This window comes from Falco naumanni, chromosome 9 (assembly GCF_017639655.2).
Source record: "Falco naumanni isolate bFalNau1 chromosome 9, bFalNau1.pat, whole genome shotgun sequence".
NCBI lineage: Eukaryota > Metazoa > Chordata > Aves > Falconiformes > Falconidae > Falco > Falco naumanni.
Window position 1 is genome coordinate 14,417,913 of NC_054062.1, and position 15,894 is coordinate 14,433,806.

At 43.4% G+C, this 15,894-nt stretch overlaps 1 protein-coding gene across 3 annotated transcripts in view; it reads right to left on the reverse strand.

Annotated features, from left to right (window-relative positions):
- SORBS1 (sorbin and SH3 domain containing 1) overlaps positions 1-10,138 on the reverse strand; it is a 173,116-nt gene extending 162,978 nt beyond the window's left edge. The window contains exons 1-2 of one of the 3 annotated variants that reach the window (XM_040607431.1): positions 10,070-10,114; positions 5,838-5,900 (exon numbers count right to left, since the gene is read on the reverse strand). The gene's annotated coding sequence lies outside the window, so the exon portion shown is untranslated. Of the gene's footprint in view, positions 1-5,837; positions 5,901-10,069 lie in introns of all 3 variants that reach the window. The other 2 variants (XM_040607433.1, XM_040607430.1) reach the window with 2 other exon arrangements.
- Between the last annotated feature and the right edge of the window lie 5,756 nt (positions 10,139-15,894).

The following is a 15,894-nucleotide window of genomic DNA, read 5'->3' on the forward strand; positions in this document are numbered from 1 at the left end:
AGGGCTGAACTACAAGCCTTTATGAATACGAGGCTATGTAAATTAGATTATATTGGTTTTTTAAATAAAAAAATCACAACACAGCGCTTTACCTAAGAAGGCAGCAGGACAATGTTCAACAAAAAAGAGGAAAAATGTCACATTTAATAAAAAAAGAAAACCCACCCAGTTCTAGTGACAACCAAAATGTAAAATTAGAATGTTCATGTAGACATGTTAAGATGGGGGAGGTTTCCAGCAGCTGTGCTTTGGGAGGGAGAGGTGGAGATGTCCGCTTTGTCTGCTCCTAGTGGACTGTGAGCTAGTAGTATCTTTCGCCCTCTCCAGAGCTTCTCTATCAACTCTCCTTGAGGAATCTATACAGGAAACACTCAACTGCTTGCAACGGCACCTGCCCTGCAGGCTGGCCTTTGGAAGTTGCCAGCATCCTCCCTTCACAGCAGGGAATCTCTGCTGGGAGAACCACAGGGCAAACAGAGTGGTGTTCAACAGTTTTCTGGCATCGGCTGTGAACCAAGTGAGCTGTGGTACAGCAGGAAGGGGCTAGTCCATCCACTGAGCCTAAAGTGTTGCTCAAAAGTAACAACCAACTACAATGCCACTGCAGTATTTCCACATTCTCTCTCTCTCTCTCTCTATATATATATATATTATTCTAGGCCAACTTATTTAAATTTAAAAACCAAAAGGGAGAGATTATTTAATATCCTGTCCTGACAACTCAGCCCAAAACCTTTCTGGATGAATCTAGTTCACTGAAGCCAATGAGATTGTTTCCACCAACTCCAGTAAGTTTGGATCAGACCTTGGGTTTCTTGTGCTGGCAAGGGCTGGAACACAGCTAACAGTTACAGTCTGATGAAGCATGAGCCACAAAATAACCACAGCTCACACTGTGTCTGAGCTCTGCTGAGCACAGTATCAGCAGCAGAACATTTATTTGGATCAACATCATGATCACATTCCTGACGCTGTGGTTTTCAGCGGGCACAAATATGCACATCTGAGTGCACTCATAGCTTGCTTGTTCTAGTAAAAAACAAAGCAAGACAGCAAGAAAGAACAAAAGTGAAGGCTGTGAGATGGCAAAGGGTTGTTGTCCTGTCTTTGATAGCAGATGATTCTCCAGAGGCCATCTCCCAACCTTATGAATGCACACATTAGGACATTAATATTATAACCCCCACTCCAAGGGAGGGGATGGAGGAGACAAGGGGAGATGTTGAGGTGCTTCTACTCCAGGCCAGCAATCTGATTGCAAAACAAGAGACTTGGGTTCTTTATAATCAAAATTCCACCCAAAGAGAAGCAGCCATACAAAATACATAGACTGAGGAAAAAGACTTACTGGCAGGAGTGCCATGAGTTAAAGCCAGCTGCAGGGAGAAGGAACACCTCTGCCTCATTTATTTTCTGCACTGAACAGAATGATTTTATGCGGAACGTCTGACTGCTAAGTCTATCCCAATTTCCATCCTTCAGAGCTAAATAATAGGATTCCCTTCTGTGCCTCCATAGCTTCTAACCCAAGAATCTCCAGCTAATTTACTTGCCTGATAAACCCTTTCTCTCAGAGTTCTTACTGTTTGGTTTTAGCACCAAGATACAGACTAGCGTTTTTATAGATCACAACCATCATGTAAAAATAGATGCATCATGTTTCTCAGCTAACCGAAAATAAAAAATGAGCAACATGATTTAAGTCTAATAATCACTCATTCAGTACCATAGGCACAAGCATGGGCCATGACCAGCCATCTGCCCCATTGATGCTTATTTGTTGTACCATCGGGCACAGTGACCCAGGAATTGTAATAGGAAAAAGTCCCTGGGGGCTTTGTTTTATTTTCAGAAGTATAAATAATTTTTAAGAAAACAATCACAGCCTTGTGATTAAAATATTGATACTGTTTTTAGAACAGGGTTCCAGAGACCACCTAGCAAACTGAAGCAATAAATGCCATATAATTTAAAGAACACTTTTATTAAAAACTTACTGTTAATAAGTATACCCGGGCCTGAAGATCTGTTCTATCATGAATATCAGTCTTACAATCAGTAAGACAGCCACCTCTCTGTGAAGGTGTTGTTAAGTTTCTTCTCAAGTACTTTCAGGCATTTTTTTCTATGGAAAATATATCTCTTGATTGAATGAGCAGTGTATTATTTATGAAAGTCTTCATAGAGGAAGTCTCACAAAACTATATGGACTGCTATGAAAGAGAGGTTAAAAAATCTGTGGGTTTTCTAGTGCTTGCTTTGTCTCACACCTGTCTGAGGCAGGAGAGGAGTCACTACCAAATATGTAAACTGTACAACAATGCCAGATCACAGACCAAAGCTGAGCTACAAAGCCAAAGAAAGGAAAAAGTGGCAGCCCACCAGTACCCCATCTCACTCCTCACCAAGAGTCCATATCAACAGCACTACCTGCCACTGCCTCTCCGTTCTCCTCCCAATCTTTCCACTTACTTAGCCCAGCAGTGTGCTGGGCCAATGCTGTCTCTGGCGTATTTGCACAAGGTCTGTTGTTATGAAGACTTTGATCTTAGTTGGTGCCAGTGGTTCGAATCCAAGCAATAAAAAAGAACCTGCTGCAAGAAAAGGTCAAGCACAATAATACATTGTTTATATTATAGCACTGCCATATGTGTAACTAAGCACCACTTTTAGGAGAACCACAACACAATTTGTTCTTTGAAACATCTGGATGTTAGAAGAGCAAGCAAAGACCATACAAGTATTTTGTTGATGTGCTCAAGATGCTAAATTCATATCCAGGTGTCTTCAGTGTCTGAGGAAACATGATTTCTAGGTTTGGGGTCTCTGATTCTATGATTTTTTTGTACATTTGTATAGTTGGCTGTGAAGACTCCTAACTCACAGATGTGCTGACAAATGGTGCCTAATATCATGGCTACGTAGGGCACCAACCATGTATTCTATGTGAATGTGTGTCTACCCTAGTCTTATAGAAGCATGCTACCCTTGCTTGGCACATCTCACCTAGAAAACAAACCTTGTGCCACATGGATTTGCCTTTATTCTACAATCATACACCATCTCGCATAAGGGGAGCACAAATGTGCTGGACATATAAATGTACACCAAATCTAAAAAAAAAAACCAAATTATTTGGTTACTTACCCAACAAAACACCCTCAGAGAGGTACTGTAGAGAAAGTGAGAAGAAATTGAAGCAAGAATAGAGTGAGGAGACAAATACTTACACAATCTTTGGGGGATTTTAATCTTTTATAGAAAGCCATCGAAGTTCTTAGCGTATACTGTGATCAGTTTCCCTCTGGTTTTGTAAACTCTTATTAGAAGAAAAGTATCAATAGGTAAGATAAAAAGATAAAAAATATAAAGGTGTAAAATATTTAGTGGGTTCTTTTAATAATTAATGAGCCAAAGAGCTTTCAGTCTAGCTGTACTGACAGCGCAGCCAGACCTTTCAAGAGAACAAAACTAAGTATCTAGTCACCAAACTGTGTTAATCAAAATGCTATTTCTAGCCCTTCAAATGTCACACTGTATCAGGAGAAACTATAATGCTTACTCATTTTTTCATGAAGCTGGGGCACATATGGCTTTTAACTGTCACCCAACATGTTTGTGTATGTGATATATTCTTTCCCAATTTTGCAGACCTGTAGCCAACAGGTTTCTGAGAAGATTTCTTCTCAAGACACATTATACTGGTATGGGGTGCTAAGCAGTAATCCATTGCAATTGTCCTTGTGACAGAACACTTTACTATAACTCTAAGATGATACACAGAATACTATGTGCAGTATCTCTCACACTACGAGATGGAGGGGACTCCATTGTAATTAACACAGAGCTTCTCTAAAGCTTCTAGAGATGAAAGCTGTATCCTCGCAGTTGTCCAGAGCAGCAAATCCACTTACTTCCTGGAAGGAACCTCAGGATAGGCATTTCGTGACCTTACTGATACTCCCAGAGAAAAGCTGAGACACAGCCAGCATAGTGAGGAGATGTGACATGATACAGCCTCTAGTCATGCCATCTACCCTTGCAGTGATGATTTTGTGTGGTCAAGATGAGGTGGGAATCTTTTGAAACTACCCCGCAGTCTCACATTACCCGATGCAAGGACTTGTAGCGGTTTTAGGCAGGCTGGACTCGCTCGGTTCAGACTCTTTGCTAGGGACAGTATGGTGTCAGACCCCAGCTGCCAGTGCGTCACCCAGCACCTAGGACCAGGATCATCCTCCAGGGCACAATGTAGACACCAACAGATCACATTAACCTTCCTGGTTTTTTCCCCCCCTACCAAGCACTGGCTGGGCTGCCTCCCACCACAACCACACAAATCTCAACACAGAATTAAGCAGAAGACTGCCAACCACACTTCGCTGTCACCGAGTGTTTGTGGAGCTCAGCCTGCGTGACTGGCTAAGCTCTCAGAGCAGCTTACGTTTTGTGACTGGCTTATCCCAAGAACACAAGAATGGCTTTCCGTGAGGATCAGAGGTACATAAATTTCACCTAAGTTTTCAGAAAAATAAACATTTGTAAAACTAACACTTTATTCCATAAAACTCTACAAAATTAGCCAATAAAAGGAGTTACAAGTACCACCACTGCAAAGACATGTCTTATTTGAACAACCACTTGCAAGTAGTTTTCCATGGTATTTAGAGAGCTCAGAGACAGTGCACCACAACAAAGAACATGGTGGGTAGGAAACAGACCTAGTACAATCTAGTACTCTCTCTTGCTTAAATAACACCAATGGTAAAGGATAAATACCCATAAACTCACCTAGACTGGGACAGTTTTGTAACTATACCTTCATCTACCATAAATGCTGTATAAACACTCTGATGACTTGATCTGAATATTTTTGAGATAAAGACAGCTGTAATTCTACATTATATCAAATAAGATTCTGTTCCAATGCAGGGCTCATTGCTTTTTCTTAGCTCTTCAAAACTGTGGGCTTGAGCTAAGCGAGGGATAGCCCTACCTTACACGTCATTACTGCTATTGACATAGCTGGGCAAAATTCTCAGTGCAGTCTCCCTAAACCTGGCCTTCCTCTCTTGGGGCCTCACACAACGAAGTGGCCTTGCCTGACCCTGAAGAGCCATGCCTATGCTTATGGAAGGCATTTGACTGTGAGGACCATTAGGCTTGGCCTTCCTGCACGGGCACCACTGGTGTCTCCTTTAGCAGCAAGGCTGCAGGCGCTGGAAAGTGGGCTGAAACTCAAAACTCATAATAACTGAACAACCACTGCTTTTGACCTTTAAAAGTTAGGATCAATACAGACACAGAAACAAACTAAAATGGACTCATATTCTATTATCAGCCTCCTTTCCACACAGTCATCTTCATCCTAATTATGTCCATTCTGCTCTAGGAAAAATGTAACTTCTGCTCCTTATGTGAACGAGTGTTGCAGTGTTTATTCAAAACCAGAATAGCCTTCTGGTCTTGGAGCGTATTTCATTCATATTATGTAAATAACTGATTCTTTGAAAGACCAGAATAGCTATAAATCAAACCGGTAGGCAAACTACATTTTCATGCATGCTGCTGTTTCCTGTTTTCCCATTTTGATGGAGGCATTGAAAAACCCCAGCCGTTACAGTACTGAACAATCTTCTCTTGGTTCTCAGGATATGAGGAAGTGGAATTATTTCGGAAGTCTTCCTAACAAAGAATGATTTTAGCAACAGTTTGCTTTCTAAGATAAGGCCACTCACTTCAAAGTTTTTATTGTTTATGAAGAGGGCAAACATCAATAAACTGTTACAAGATTGGCTATGAATATAAAAGACAATTTCTTGTAGAAATTGCTTTACCTCTCCACATCTCGTTTCCTTCAGCTGTAAAGTGATGGCAGAGCTGCCTGCCCATGCTGTCATCTGTAGATAAGAAACAGATTTAGTGCTACACTCTAATTCTGCTGCTAGAGAAACTTCACACAGGATATGGAACAAACTTGCCTAAAAAATTAGTGCAGATCATCTCCTCTTAATGCGAATGGGTAGGAAACGCAAACACACAGCTTTACATCGTACATGCTAGAGAGGTATAAAAGTAAAGGAAGAGAGAGAGAATAAAATACTGACTGACATACAGGCATTCACACGCCCAAATTCAGATATGAAGTGTCTGATCTGAGAAGGACATCACAAACCAGTTTTTCTACCTAATTACCCTCATCCAATACTATTTGGTTTTTTTCTAAACACATTCCAACAAACAGCCTCTATGATGCAGGAATCCAAAATTACTTAATCATGCTTCATGGTATCTTACTGAGACCATGAGAAGGCACACATAAAGGTACTATTCCTTCTAGTATTTAAATAGCGTTTCTCTCTGGGTCTGTTTTAGCAACACTCAGCAACCACACACAACAAGGAGAATGAAGCATAACTATCTAGTTAGCAGAGTTATTACAGAGCAGCCAACCATCACTATCCAAGCTGCAGTTTGGCATGCATCGATTTTCATGCAAAAAGAACTGTGGAGTGCGGAAGAACCCAAGCAGGCATGGCATTAGTATGGCACCTTCTTTGAAAGACACCTTCAGTAGCACATTTGCCTTTACTGCCATGCTTGGATAAGCACTGTCTTAGCTGAGTGTGAAGATACAACATCAAAACTTCCCAAACCCTCTCCTCTAACTGATTCAAATACCAAGTCAGTCTAAAACCTGCCTATATTGTGGCACGTAGAAGGATCACAGTATAATCTGCACAGGAACAGAGGCTGAATTCATACTGAAGTCGAAGGTCAGGTTCATAAATCCCTATTTAGATATACAGATTAAGTGCCAATCACTCAAGGAAAAAATAAAGGGAAGCATGTGGGTACCCAGAATTGTTGAAAACTCAGGCTTTTGTTAGGCTCCTATTTCAAAAATCTTGAGCAGCAAGCAAAAGCCCTAACATACTCTTTTACACAATAAGAGCAAAGAATAAAACAACCTACCCATGACTGAGAACTTCAAAGGCCTGAACTAAAAACAATTTTCAAAGAACACTGAACATTATCCATGCTGCCAGTGCATTTCCCAATGCTGAATAAAACCAGAGCAAAGACCTTACACACACGCACACACAAAGCTTCTCTGCTGAAAACTTCTTGTCCAGTTTTAAAGGCGCAAGCAGTTTCCATAACCCTATAGGTAGCCTCTGCTCTGATATAATTTATGCTAGGCAATGAAAGTGCTGACCCTGGCTTAACACTTGCACACAAACAACACACAGTGTACAACCTAATTCCATAAAGCTCATTCACATATATAGCTCCACAGAAGTTAACGGGATTATGGAAGGGATTGAAGACTTCAGGATGAGACTAACAGAACCTCTCTGGCTCACTGCAAAGGGCTGGGCAAGCAGCTAAAACACGATGGTTGTTCATCCATCTTAGCAGATACATGCTGCAGTCTTTGCTCAAAACAAAACAAACAAAAACATAAACAGCACTGCTTTGATATCCCCATCTGCCCTCTCTTATAACAGACCAAAGAGGTATATAGTGAGGTTAAGGACCAGAAAATTGAAGAAACACCAAAGAAGCATAGAGGAACAGATAATTAACAGTGTAGCTCTCTGATGCAGGATACCATTGAGATAAAGCATTCTATAGTAGTTTCATCAATTAATTAGCACATTGTATACAGTAACACATCAGAATAAATAAACCCTGTGACAAACATCTGCTGCCATCTCCTACTAGTGACCCGAGTGTCTGCAAACACATCAATTGCACCCAAGTACACAGGCACAGAGCACATTCTTAAAAATAGGACATGTAATTTGCACGAAGGTTTAACATTCCTGTTTTTTCCCCAGATTCAACCTTTAAAAAAACAGTAAACTTGTAATTCAACATTTGCAGAGTGGTTAGAAGTTTCTCTGAACTCTCCCCCCCCCCCCCCCCCCCCCCACTCCAAATACTTTCCCTCCCCTACAAACAGAAAACACAAGAAGAGACCTGTTCATCACATGACCTTCCTTTGGAGGAATCCTTACATTTGTACTTTCTGAATCACTGATGTATTGAAGAAAAAGGAAGCTGCAAATAATATTCACGTGGAGCACATAATTCTTACCTTCCTGACTTTTAGGTTAGCCTTCTGGGCATGGAAAATTTATTAGGCACTGTTTCTTTCTTCCTGTAGACACCTTAGGCATGAGTGTGTACGTGTATGTTTCTGTTTACATTTAAAAAAAATCTGATGTATTCCAAAAAAGACACACTTGTTGTGTTTTGACTGCCTAAATATCACTACTTGTATCTTCTTTATGGTATTATCAAACAATATTGGCTTTATGGAACAGGATTATCTTTAAAAATAATCACTCCTGTTTAAAGATAAGTATACTTACTGAACAAGAAGAGGGGAGCATAAAAGAAGAGTCATTAGGGATACTAATGTGGCACACGTTTTCTGTATGTGTAAACGTGCAGCAGAACCAACATGGTCCAGCCTTTAGAAGTCATGATATGCTAACTCTGCTAGTAACCTTGAGCAAGCTAAACCTCCTCTTGCCTTCCCATACATTCTATGTAGACGAGCTGCCTGGGACAGATGCTGTTTCTTTTTCTGACGTGGTAGCAACAAATGTAAAGAAAAGCAATGTTTTAGTAGCATAATTCATAAAAACGAAATACTAATGTACCAAATATTGCCCCAGAACAACAGCAGTTAACAGCAGTGCCAGGCAGAATAAAGAAGCAGCAACTACAAGTAAGCAATGGATAGACGAGTGAAAAGCACATTCTGCTTAGAACAAATCCCATTAACAATCATCTGGGCTCTGCTCTGATCCCCTTGATTTGGGGGCTACGACAAACACCCACATGTGGAGGTACAGCAGCCATGGCACTGACACCAGCACAGGGCACTTACTGGTTAAAAATCAAACATGGGCAACAGCAGGAGCACTGGCAGTTTTGCTGAAATGAGATCTGCACAGCAGGGCAGGCATGGCTTTTCTTCATTACCCTAATAGCCTAATAAATAAATAAGGAATAGTTGTGTCCATGGTAATCACGCTGGTGATTTTTTTTTTCCTTCCTTTCCAAGACACCTTAGAAAAGAGGTAGCCATACCAAAGCTGCAGAATCTGATCTGTAAATAAAAAACTGAGACCTAAATGAAGCCCTTTCTGTGATAAGATTTAATTAAAACTACTGTGAATTCTCAGGCATACAAACCATCTACCATTCATTAGACGCTGGTGATACCTGAAGCTGCTGCCAGTTAATTTTCACTCTTGAATTTCTTATGAACAGATTGCAAAAGGTATTTACACCTCTGCATAGAAGCACATAAAACACACATCTTTTGGAAACGACCGAGACTAACCAGTAGCCTCTCCTCTACTTAAAGACACAAGGCTTTCATACCCGGCCATTCCCGGCTTCTGTTTTACCCAACTACAGCAAGTGTGGGCTTCCTAAACTACAGTATTCTCAGCATGTCACACACAGGGCAGCATCCATGCGCCGCTGACTTGGTAATTGCATTATCTGCAGCCGCTGATGAATGAACAACCGTAATGCATACATCCTGGGTTTAGCTCTCTCGGGACAAGTACATACAGTCTCCCCCCACCAGATTCACTCAGTGTGCTGAGTCTGAAGGCACACAGAAAATGCCCGTGTGCGTTCGCTCTCCTTTTAAAACCAATGTTGTATTCTGCTCCTCCTTCCCGCTGACAGAAACGTAACATTTCTGTTCAGGCGCACAAGAAACTCATTCCCAAACCTACTCCTCCGCATCTGCAAGGTATTTTACCTGCAAGCAACGAGGCTTAAATAAAGGCTTGCGAAAATCGTGTTGTGACACCAAGCCCACCCCTAGATATTGGGGGGGGGGGGGGGGGGGGGGGAAATAGAGAGAGGCGCTAACATCCCACAGCATAATGGCCCTTTAAAGAACACCTAGTCCTTATGGGTATAAATAATCGCAAGAATAAAATGGAGCCAAAGCGATTTTCATCGCAGGGGGGGAATGACCAGCTGCCACAGCTGGGAAGGCACGGAAAGTTCAACGCGCAGACGAGCTTACCTTGGAGGGGCAGCAGCAGGCTCTGTGCCTGCCGCGCCGCGCCGAGCCGTGCCTGCCGAGCCGAGCCGTACCGAGCCGAGCCGCCGCGGCTCCCCGGCAGGCGCCGCCCCCCGCCCGCCCGCCCGCCCGGCGGCCCCCGGCAGCCACCCGCTCGGCGCCGGCACGGAGCGAGCCCGGTGCCGGCAGCGGAAGCAAAAGACGCTGCCCCGCCGGGGGCGGCGGGCAGCCCGGCGAGCCGCAGCCCCTCGCCCGACCTGTTGCGCGAGTCGGTGGCTGCCGGCCGTGACCGGGGTGGTGGCACTTGGCGGGGGTGACACGAGGGTGTGGGGCTGGGGAAGTCGTGCATCGGTGCGGCCAGGACCGGGGCTCGGCAAGCGGTACGTGCAGGGGGGGTTGTCGGTGCAGCCGTCCTTGTACTGGCTGCGTGTAATAGAAATCACAGAAAAATAAGGAGGAAGGGATGGAGGCGCAGGGAAGGGGTGACGTACATCACTGACTGCTTCATCTGGGAAAAAAGATCCAACGGAGGGGAAATCCCTAACAAATCCCTCTTTCGCTCACCCTGCATTGCATGGGATCAGTACCACCGTTCTGGTTTCGTGAATGCTTGAGGGCACTACTCCTGGGTCGGCTTAGGTGCTCTGCAAAGGCAAGGGTGAGCCAGTCCGTGCGCCAGAGCATATGCACAAAACGCGCAAAGGCACCAACCCAGCGAAGGCCTGACGGCGCCGCCTTTGTGTGAGGAGGAAACGCAGTGGACGTAGAGGGGATTTCATCCTTGTCAGCCTGTCGGGGCATACCGTGTCCTTTTTTTGCCGTAGCAGTTACAGGTCTACTTGCTTTCTTTTTCACCTTCAAAGTTCTCATCTTTACTATACTGGCCGCCACAGGAATCTAATTTATTTGTCTTTACTCAAATACTACCCACGAATCAAAAACATCACCAAATGATTCAAACCAATTGCCAAAAGAAATTACTTAGATCTCCATCTGTAAACAAGTCTGAGAAAAGATCAGACCTATCTTGGCTCCAGCTGCCAGAAGACACAAAGGAAGTTTAGCACCAAACTTTGCTCCCTCTAAAAGCACACTAACCTCTCAGAGGCCGTGGAACAACCACCTTCGCTCCCGAGAGATGCATGCATACAAAGGCAGGCTAGCTGCCGTCCAGATGGGGCCCGGAAGTTTGCGGCACTGATCCTGAGCAGCCCTCCGCTCCTTACAGTCCTCAGGAGAGAGGAACGTGACTGTCATCGCCAAGCAGAATGGACAGCCATGAAATCTCAAATCTGAAATCCAGCCTGGGCAGAAAATAAATGTCTGTTTTCCTCTCATCTGACAGAGAGAAGGGTGATAAAATTTGTGGCATCCTGCCAAAACCATTGAACCCACTTATGCACAAAAACTCATATTACCCAGGTTGAATAGCATCAAGGAGGAAAAAAAACCCCTAGGTTTGACATTTGATTCACTAATATCCCCATTCCTCAAAAAAAAAAAAAAAAAAAAGACTCCATGCTTCATAAGAATAATGGTCTGAGAGAATAACTGAGAGCAAGGCCTGGAGTTGACCTAACAGCTGAAATGCTCATTTTCAATTTAGAGGCTCACTGAAGTGCAAAATATGTGCAAATATGTATATACAGCTCCATGCAAAAGAGGCAGAGCCCAGGATCAGTGTAGGTGGACGGCCAGTTAATCACTGTAGCCTTGATCTCTCCTGATCTGTTCAGGGTCTGTAAGGGTTGTTTGCCTGTCTCTGCTCTTGAAACAGTGCTTCCAAGGACCAGCTCAAGTACCTTTCATTTTAATAGATTGGGGATTTGCCAGTTCACCCCTGAACCCAGGAATTTGCTGGTTCATCCCCGGACCCAGGAATGTCAATCTACCCATGTAGAATAGCTATCCTGTTCCAGCTCTTGCGTAGGGAAGGCTGACCAGTGCCTAGCAGGATAGGTTCATCAATCAGACCTATCCTGCTAGGTGGCAAAGAGCCACCAGCAGCACAAAACAAAGCTGGCAGTGCCTTTCCACCAGATTAACGCCTCTCAATGCAAGAAGTCCTGGACCACACTTTTTATCTGCACTGTTTAAGTACCACTCCTGCTGTCCTTAGAAAGATTATACAGTTGCTTATGGACCCTGTGCAGCACTACAAATGAGTTGACGGGATCACAGTGAATGTGCAAATGAAGGTCTTTTCTGCTTGCAACAGAGGAGTTGGGTCTGTTATGATACAAGCTTAGCATTGACATGGCCACCAAGCTAGTCCCACCCACAGCAGCAGGCAACCGCAGTCAAACCATGGAGAAACTACTTCAAGTGAAAGCGTACTTACACACACAATCCAATTTTCAAAACCTGTTGAGCTTTTCTGAACATCCACTTAAATAAGAGCAGATATCTTTCATAAAATGCTCTAAAACCAAGCTTGCGCCATTCAGCTCATGCAGATAAAAAACCCATCAAACCATCCCCAGGCTATCTGCAAGAAGCCAGCGTTTCCTCTGTAACAGGAGAGGGCTTTGTACCTTACTGCTGTCAGCAGGTGACTTTACAGATGCCCATCTGCTAAGCCATTTTGTAAACAGCAAACACTTGTCTCCTGCAATGCCCCATCTTCCTGCTCTACTCAAAAGCAGGAAGCCTGCCTTCCTGCTTGTGCCCCTGCTGTATTAAAAAAAAAAAAAAGGCATATAATTGACTGTGATGTTACTAGCAGCCAAGCTAGTAAGATAAGTCACAGATGACACAAGAACATGAGAGCGTGAACACAAGTATGTAGGCAGGGCTAATCGTTTCATTAGGAAGAAGTGAACTCAGCGCTTCCTCCATGGAGGGAGCTACGTCACCAGAAGGACCAAATCCTTGACCGCAAGGTTACCGGTTTGAATCCAATGCAGAGGCAGCTCAGGCTGAATGAATGAATATTCCCCACTGTGACTGCATCCTCAGCAAACTGCCCCAGAGAACAAGGACTGAACTCTCTTTTTCTCTTCAACAGTGTCTCCCAAGGACAACTACAAGGAGGAAACCAACACTGCCAACACTTCAGGTGCCTGTAAGAACAACTATCTAATAGCCTCCACAGTAATATCAATTGACAGGCACCCCCTCTTTAAAGGGTTTGTCCTATGTGCAAATACAAAGACTGCACCACACTTACAACCCTGAGACATTAGCCAGGTGCTTTGGAATTTTAATGCTAATCTAAATAACCTCACTGAAACAAGATAAATGTAATGGCTAAATAACTGGTATGAGAAAACAGAGATAAATGGATTATGGGGCAACACAGACAAAACGTACACAAAAGTATATCAGAATAGGAAGACTTCGGCTTCACTGCACATTTGCTTCCCCCTCCCCCCTTCCCACTGAAATTTTGAACTGTGAGTTTTAAAAAAAAGTGTCCCTTCACTAGATAGCTAGCATTTGAATCCATATGCTAGTTCCAGGAGCTGTCATACCTCTCCCTCGAAATTATTCTGTGCTCACACAAACTGTGTCACTTGGTAGATTCTTAATGTGTAATAAATATATAGGCATAAATACTCCTAACTGCTGCAGTTTGTGGGACTTCTGTGATATCTTTCATGATGACGAGAGTTTATCACATTGAGCATGAAATTCCCAAACTGCATGTCTAGATTATGTCACAGGTGGCACACATAAGGCTTTTGGACGAACAGGCCCACTGCTGTCATTTAGTGCTGGAATGGGGGTCCCCTGCATGAGGTGGCACAGGAACTGCATGGGACAGAGCTTGCTAGCAGCATGCTGGCAGTGGTGTGAGAGGAGGAAAAATCCCTGCTTGACTCAAACCCAGATAAACTTTCCACAGCACTAAAGCAAAACCAGCTTTTTATTTGTAAAATAAAGACATTTTTAAAATAAAATCTGACACCACTGATCCCAAACCCTGCTGTTTCCATAGCCATATTCCAAGAAAAAGCACACTGCCAGGGTGAACTACCCCACTTCCTAAGACAGCAGTTTAGACAAGCAAATCAAGTGGTGTAACTCTGGCCAGCCTCTCAGTGTCACTGCCTCAGTGCAGGTATACTGACTGCAGGCCCCTCTTCTGGGCTCCCACCATTCACCATCACTCAATTTAAACCAGACACAAAGTCATGCTGATTCTGTGAAGGCATCCGGACAGAGCAACTGCAACATTTTCCAATGGCAAAATCATAGAGTGTAGTGAAAGGGAAATTGTATTGACTTTTTCCATTTCTAACAAGGGATTTGCAAGCACACAGGCTATGTTTGTTCAACTAGAGTTGAAAAGAAAACCAGAATCATATGAAACATCCCTTTAATCCATGAACCCAGTGAACAGGATGGCCCCAGCTATTGTGTCAGTACATACAGCTTGGGGTCCTTAATCCTTCAAATTATTGGCATGGTGCACTTGCTCTGTGACAGCTCTTTCAGATCTTTTCCCATCTCTATTGTTTTGTTTTCTGCTTGAGTAAATAGTAGAGCAAAAGTGAGACACATTTGTTTCTGCTGTCAGGATGAATGGCCTGGATCTTCACCCCTCTGCTTTTTCTGTTGACATTGTATCTTGGCTAATACACATAGACTACCATCAAGGAAGGAGTCTTCTCCCATTTAGTCTTGTATGACAAACGCAGAGTGGAAATGATGGCATGAGGTAAAAAGCTGTTGAGGATGATGGCCAAAAGCACAGGAAAAAAATTAAAAGCCAGAATCCACCTTATTTACATAACAGACAACCATTCGCATCCATGGTGAGCAAATGCAAAGTGAACAAATTGCCTCCATTTTACAAATGGAGAAATAGCAGCAGAGAATGGCAATATGCCCAAGGCCACCCCACAAACCACTGGCAGAGCAGAGCAGAGATCTCAGGCTTTTCGAGGCCTAATTTCATCATGTATCCACTATGTAGCTCCACCTTGTTTTTGCATCAGAATTATTACAAATTATTAAACCAGGATCATGGTGATTTATACCTCCTTTGCACAGACAAACAAGGGAAGCTGAGAAACTACTCTGTGGAAAGGTTCAGCTATGAGCTGATCTTGAACAGCTCAGGGCGTTTGTGTCACAGTTTTCAACCTTGGTTGTGGTAAATGCTGCAGGCTCCCAGCTGATATGGGAGCAGTCAGGACAGCATTGTCTTCTGGAAGGGTTTGCACTCGTTCAATGAGCAGCCTTTATTTGTCCTCCAAAGACTCTGAGTTACTTTTAAACCATTTCAGAGTCTCTAGAGTTCCACTACCTTTATTCTTTGTAATATAAATGGAATCACAGCAAAGAGCTATGATTCGCGTTGTATTGGGAGTGAAAAGGGAAGAAAGCATCATTCTGTTTGTGCTTCCTCTAAAGCCTCACTATAGAGATAGGACAAAGACAACCTTGGCATCTGTTGTTATATTCCAAATCCCAGGAGGAATGAGGGCTCTGAATACTGGTTTAACACTTCCCTTGCTGGGAACTATGTAAAGGGAACAGCAGGCTCTGCAAACCAAGACAGTTTTCTTCTGAGCAGAGACAAAGTTTGACTCTTCCGCCTCTGTCTTCCACCACCACAGCCTATTCCTTTTCTGTGTCTGGTAGGCTGGGTGGTATGGAGGAGGATGTATAGATGAAATCATTCAGACACATAGCTCTGTCTCCCACTTTGCCACTACCTCATGCAGCCCTGTACAAGAACACTTTGTCCACTCTATCACATTACCCGTATTTCTAGCCCCATCAATTCCAGTAAGGGCTGCCACACATACCAGTGTCCACAGACTTGTTCCCTGTCCCTAATGCAGAAAGTCAAGAAAGTTTTCATTTCCCTGAGCCTA